The sequence below is a fragment of the Saccostrea cucullata genome, unplaced genomic scaffold, assembly GCF_032062105.1.
Source record: "Saccostrea cucullata isolate Sc308-1 unplaced genomic scaffold, CSIRO_AGI_Scuc_v1 ctg767, whole genome shotgun sequence".
Lineage (NCBI taxonomy): Eukaryota > Metazoa > Mollusca > Bivalvia > Ostreida > Ostreidae > Saccostrea > Saccostrea cuccullata.
In genome coordinates, this window is record NW_026926151.1 from 226,869 (window position 1) to 234,307 (window position 7,439).

At 35.1% G+C, this 7,439-nt stretch overlaps 1 pseudogene; it reads right to left on the reverse strand.

Annotated features, from left to right (window-relative positions):
* Nucleotides 1–599: 599 nt before the first annotated feature.
* Nucleotides 600–1,753, reverse strand: LOC134270953 (protein IMPACT homolog; annotated as a pseudogene).
* Between the last annotated feature and the right edge of the window lie 5,686 nt (nucleotides 1,754–7,439).

The window sequence follows — 7,439 nt, forward strand, 5'->3', positions numbered from 1 at the left end:
GTTGTTGATTAGGGGGGGGGGGGATTTTGCCAAAAACTTTTTTAAAGTTATGATAATAAATTGGAAGTAAGCACGTTTATAAAAATTAAAAAAGCTAACGGATTGTAGAGAATACTATGCACAAATACTTTTCTATTTAACAGAGATAAAGGATATGAGCATAAAAAGTTAGGATTAAAGTTTAAAAACTTAAACAATAAAAGAGAAAACTCTGGTTTTAAACAAATCATAACTTGACTATTTTATATCAATTAGATAATGTATATTTGTTTAATATTATGGAGACTATGTGCATAGATTCCCCCATTGTTATGTGGTATTTAAGTCAAATATATTATATTCACATATTATGTTAACACCAGGCAATATTTGAAATGAAAAGAAAATTGTTTACCAAATTCGAAAAACAAAACAGGAAATACCCCATTTCAAAATAAGCCGGAATAATTGGGTAAACATTAAATATTCCGGAATATTTCAATAAACACCTGATGTTTGTTTCACTTTGAAACACTGTCAACGGTAATAAGATTGGTTCAAGATAGTGGTCCACTCAAATAACAGTCGGAATTCACCTTTTATGCTAGATTGAAAAGTTATCAAACTGAGACTGGTAACTTCTTTGCCGCACCGAGAACTGCTTCCTTAATGTCCGAGAAGCGACGGGGTCCGATGTTATTTCCATGCCATCTTGACACAACTACAAGTGCTTTGTTAATTTCGTTATCGGCCAGCGTTTTTAATAACAACTTACCGGCTCCATGCTCTCCATCGTCATTTGAACCTTCATGCACCACTCCATCACTACTTGAGAAACGGTAGGCGTATATATTGTGACTCGCGCTTGGCACCGTCTCGACACACATGATATCCACCAGCGATTTCTTGATCTGTTTGTAGGAGTCGACCTGCGTAGCGTGTCCTATGAACCGGTTCCCGTTTTTTCTATGGACTTTCCTGTACTAACGGCAGTATTTACCACGTCATCTGTGATCACTTCGTCTGCGGTTTGCAAGGTCCAACTTTCTCCCGGTAAATTGAGTTGCTTTGCGTGAATACAAGTTTATCCCCCTTGATTTTTGACTCGATACTGCGTTTCGCATACTTCTTTTGAACTTCGTAGAGTTGCTTTTTCCTCCCGCGGATCTCTTCCGGCTGCTGCTGTGCTACTCTTATAACTGATTCTTTTTCTTTAAGAACTTTAATATGCTTCATCACAAGGTCTTTTCGTGTCTTATCACTGAATTGTAGACAGATGGGTCTCGGGAACTTTCTTTGTACATAATACCCCCCCCCCCCCCCTGCAGAAAAATTGGTTTATTCGGAGTTCTTAAACTGGTGTCTCTTCCATCCCCATTTCGGAGATGAAAACATTTCTAAGAATATTGGCGAGATTTTCCGGGGACTTTTTTTCTGGACTTTTTTCCTCTAACCCACTGATAATAATATTGTTCTCCATTGATCTTGATTTGAGGTCGATAATTTGATTATTTTGCGTGTTCACACGATATTCAAGCTTAACTACGTAATCCCTGAGTCTATTTAATTCTCTCTCCATTTTCTTCTGATTGTCCTGCAACTCTGTTACGAGGTAGATAGTATCATTGGCCTGCTCCTGGACATTCTCTAGCCTCTCCTGAATACCGTTTTTCGCTCTAATTTCGTTTGTAATGTCGTCAAGATACTCACCCTGACCATCGAGTTGTAACATGAAGTTAGCTAGCATTGTCTGTATGCTGGAAATGCCCTGCATAATTTCTCTAAGTTGAAAACCTTCAGTTTTCTGTTTACCTTGTTCATCTTGTTCCATTAACAATTCACCCGTATTATCTGTATTGTTCAACGCTCGTTTTTGAGAGATCTTCGCCGTTGTGAAGACAATATAACACTGTATTTAGGTATACGAGTATCGCTCACCGTTTAACGGTTAAATGCCACTTACCGAAAGGTTTACCAACTCTCTGGTGTATCTATTTCTTTCTGTATGCTACTTAAATCTGCACATAACACACAGAAGAATGTCTTGATTAATATCACTGCATTTTAAATTTCAGAGTTTCACTAGGAACTTAATAGTTTCTGAATGAGAAAGCATTATCATGTATTTCAGGCAAATTATTAATTTTATGTATATATGCTATTGATGAAATAAATGACACGATAGATGATGCTGCATTACCTTCGGCAAATAAATAAGAGATGAACAAAGCCAAAATTTCCTGAGACAAGGGAAGATCATTACTCAAATCAAATTTGTTTGCAGAATTTCTATGAATAGACCATGTCCGTTTATATGTTTGAGTGGAAGCTGGTGCCAATGTTGAAGTCAACAGGTTCCTCAAAACTGGTTCTAAGGGGGTAATGTTGGCATCCTTAGCCATAGGTACACCTATGTCGGCGCAAACTGTTAAAAATACCCACTCTGTCGCAATACTGAGTCATGAATTTAATTCCTAATTTTTCTTATGCTTTCCACTGAAGTGCTGTACTAAACCTTTCAGATATACGACAGGAAGAACTGCAACCCATCTGAAGACATGTGTCAAAATACCAATGACAATGCCAAGTGAAACCAAAGTATTCAAACTGTTATTACTGTAAATTGATCATTCGAAATGCATTCGAAATATCTGTTTTGCAACAATATGATCCTTTCCCACACTGCTTAATGTTTTGAATAGCATCCTCTATAGAAGAATATTGAACAAATGACTCTCCCACGGGTATGCCATCATTGACAGACTTACCTTCCGGATATAACAAATGATGGATCATACGGTACTCACCCTCCATTTTCTTGCTAACTAACCTAAAGGGGAACAATTTAAAATTGGCAGTGGTTTTTCTTTGAAAGGACCCATAATTCTACCCAAATTTATCTCCTTTTCTACGCAGCACAGTTAAGGTTACATTAAGGAGGCGGGGCCTAATTTGTACGGGAAATGTTTACTATGACGTCAGCCATAATATAAGGTCTTCAAAATACCACAGAATGAAATTATTTGCTATTTCAAACAGCTTGATAGTTGTATACTACATACAAACTTAATATTACATGCAGTTTCGGCGTTTGTTTAATCTCACACAACAGTAAAAATGTATACAAACGATGCATCGATCGCAATGCACTTGTCAATGTGACGTCATCTCGCAAAAATGACGCAGTTTGTACACAGTGAGAGGCTGATCAAGTCACATTTTGTACAATGAAAAATGTCTTTCGTTCTCAAATAAAATATTATTTGCTGTAAAATAAGAAGCCGCTAACTTAGATGCGATGTCTATTTTAGTATTTTATTTATAAACTGTACGTGCATTCTCCAGACAAGCGGTACTGTCGTGTGTTTGTATGCAGATTCTTTGAAAAAGTAATGGAAGGGCCCCAATAAATCGATTTATTGCAAGGGCATACCCTCAATGTATCTTGTCAAAATTTTACACATAAACTCAAGAAGCATTAAGATATTTGAAAAGTGCTGCGACCCTCTTGAAATCTTGCATAAAAATTAATTATAGCTATATTTAATGTTGTTGACCAGCAAAATATTCAACCTGCCGTCCAACAAATTAATTTTTACCAATTAAAAAAGGGAATCTATATAGGTTCGCAGCACTTTTCACAAACAACATATAGTGTTGAAAAGAATTATAAAATAAACTAGAAAAGAAACTCGTTGCGAGCAACGAGAGGTCTTCCGTCCGATTCTGAAAAAAGAAAACCCGCAAAATCGAGCTGAAAAAGTGATAAAACTTTTTATGGAAACAAAGGGGATTGAACCCGGGTCGCCAGCATGAAAATACAAAGCGCTTACTGTTACGCTATTGGGACCACATCTCTGAATCTATTTTTACATACTTCTGAAACAGTACATCTGTCCTAGAATAATGAAAGGCGGTCACTATTCCTAATTTTGCGTCAAACGCAACGAGTAAATCTTCGCGCCAAACTTGCTCAAGATGAACACATAGGAAATTGTTACTTGAGTTTTAACAGTAATTTTTAGGATAGATAATCTATTAGTGATGAACAGATAATACTGTTTTCTTTCCTTTATTCGATATGTATTCAACTTTTTATTCCATGCAACTCCATATACAGGCATGCCAATGTTATATTTCTGCACTATTGTCGCCATTTGTCTACTACTTAAGTCGGGTCAGGATACATTATTTCGTGCCAAAGGTCACAAGTAGTTCTTAGTGCTATTCCTTTGAAATGTTTGATCTATTTAATGGATCTGATAGCTTCAATGAAAAGAAGAAGGTGTGGTTTCCATACAAATTTTGCCCTGTGATTTTCAACAAAAATGAAACTGCTTTAAAAGTTGAAAACTCATGCTTTTTAAATAATTGTAATTCGATGCAGAAAAATCATACAAGTAATTTTTCTCACATGTGTTTTTAAATGCTATTTATGACGTCATAAACATGTGCATTTTCCCGTATTTTCTTAAAAAGTTGAAGAAGACACAAATTTTCAATGGAATTTTCTTTCAGATAACATTGTCCACAGGCATCGCCCACAAAGATCTTGAGATATGTGATTTGTTATTGAATTTTGCACAAAATATCAAAAAATTAGCGTGGGCGACGGCTGTGGACACTGTTTTCTAAAGGAAAATCACCCTTGAAATGAGCCATTTTGAGGCTTTTTCTTTTGATAATAGAGAAATGCCTCCCATTAATGACGTCATATTTGCAGAATGGTAAACCTTCATGCCATATTCCTTCCTGATTTATCAGAGTCATTTATTAAACTCAAAACTTTTTGATGTCATTACATTTTTAAGGCCCAATAAAGCTAAAACCATACCTTCCTCTTAGAAATGTATGTTCTTATTACCGGAATTTCGAGCGTTAGAAAGTAAAATCACATTATACAAATATATCGTATACGGCCAAGTTATACTAAAGTTGTGAATTCAGTAAAATTTTCCACGAATTTTGTATCCTGTTTACCCCCAAAGTGGAGATGAGTTACACATTCATGAAAAGACTGGAATGTTTCACTGAAAAAAAATCACTCGCCTTCCGACGGTCAAGGAATCTGATACTCTTTATGTTCAATAACTTGCATTTATTACAAGAATATTTCTATAATCTTTAATAAACAATCTTTTATAAAAAAATGTTTTTCTTACTTTTGTCTTTTCTATTCATTTAATAAGCCTGAGAGGTAAAATAAACAGAAGTCAAGTAATACTTCAGAAACATAGTGAATATTAAGTCAGGCAAGTTTCTTGAAAAGCTATTACTTATAACCATGGTTTAGGATAAGTTTTCCCTGGTGCAAAACAAAAGACTGTAGTCATCGTATTTCCACTTGTAATCATGTTGTATTCTACTATGAGATGCAGACAAAAGCAATTTCAATAGAAGTTTGAGGAAACCTCATATTAAAACTAAAAGCAATGCAACGTAATTGTGATGTAGCAATCTAAAGAATCCTTTACATTTCATAAATCTTTTTGGTAGAAGTTTCGTTCATCTAAACACTCAGCCGAACTTCTAGAACCCGACTTGCTTAATGGCGGAGTTTACGAAGACCGCCGCCATCTTGGACACGCTTCAGATTTTTAAATGCGAATATCTAGTGTGCGGATTGATCAATTCTTAAATAAATTATATATTTGGCCTTTCCAGTAGGGTCTTAATTACCATTAATTATATCAAAGAAAAATATTGAAAAACAAAAAAAGTTGAAAAAGTGCACATTTTGAATTCACTTCCTGTAGCGACCGGAAGTACTGACGACGCAAACGAAGGCAAAATTGCACATCTATAACTCATGGTCTATCATCTCTAACAAGTCTCCAGATAATATATTTTGAGCCGTTTTCGAGAACATTCGAAGACAAAATTGCATTTTAAAATCAGGAAAATGCCCATAACTTTGCACTGGTAGCGAATTTTCCAAAAAACGGAATTTTATATAAAATTCATATAATGACCTATAATTCCTGAAATTTTCATTGAAATCCACCGAATAGTTTACGAGAAATCGCCTGCACAAAATTTTGTCTAAAAAAAAAAGAATAATAATAATAACTAGATGAGACCTCGTTGCAAGCAACGAGTAGGTCTTCCGTTCGATTTTTGATAAGGTTATAAAACAACTTTAAATGAAAAAAAGTGTTCAGATCAATTATTAAAGATACGTGAGAACACATTTCAGAGTGAAATCTATCAATTTCAAACAACTTCCAGTCTTTATAATTCACTTCCGGTGTGACAGAAAGTACTTGAAATGAACTATAACTCCTCTCTGAGTGTGAAGGAACCATCCCTGATAATTTCGAAGAAAAATGCTCATTTTTTGGACTACTTCCGGTTTGGAAAAAATAACTTCCGGTGGACATAATATTACTCGAGACACTCTATTTGCCTCCATAAGAAACATTTAAAAAAGAAAAAATAAAATTTTGCATATTTTTAAAATACTTCCGGTGGACGACGGACGTGTCGGCAACAAAAACCATATATCCTTCTGAAATCTGCGAGTCATAATCTATCATCCCTGAAAGTTTCAGGACCCAATCTCAAACCGTTTTCGAGAACACTCTCGGACAAAATGACACTTTAAAAACAGAAAAATGGCCATATCTCGCGACCGGAAGTGACGACGGCAAAATAAAAAAAAACGCATGAAGTTCAAATAGTTTCCTATCATTGCTGAAAGTTTCATGAAAAACTGTTGAGGCGTTCTCGAGAAATCGTCTGCACAAAATCGGTAAGAAAAAAAAGAATAATAATAATAATAGTGGAAAAGAAACAACAGAATCAGTAGAAGGTCTTCCGTTGGAGACGGAAGACCTTAACTAAGATTTTTAACTTGGTTATGCCCTTGCAATATTGAAATTTATAGATGACCTCTAAACTGCAAGTATAATTGCTAAAGTCATGTGACGTCGACATCACATGACAAGTCTAAATAAAAAATATAAATGTCCCCAACATGTAGATTTAAACTACATAACATTTTTTTGATATCAGTGAATTCGTAAAAAGAATCGCCCATCCTAATAAAGTATGCACATTTTTATCTTAAAAAATCACCAATATTTCCATTTGTAACCTTAACTGTGCTGCGTAACTTTTTGCTAATAACTTCTGGTAAGTCCAGTGCTGATTTTAGATTTTTTGAAAGAGTATTTCTACTCTCCCCTGTGTAACCAATGTGGAAACCATATTGAAAACCATTAACTAAAAATTCTGTTTCTACTTTATCATACCCCACCACCAAGTACGCTAATCTACTGGGATTTACTGGAGTTGGACCCTTTTGTGGGATAGGTTTGCTTTGAGAATTTTGCATTACCTGTGTTGGCTGATGTGCAATTTCCTTGAAATGGTATTTGGGTTCTGGATTTGTCCAAGAAACGAAATGGCCGTTGAAATGATTTTTTACAAATATAGATTGGATGAAAGCTACCACAATT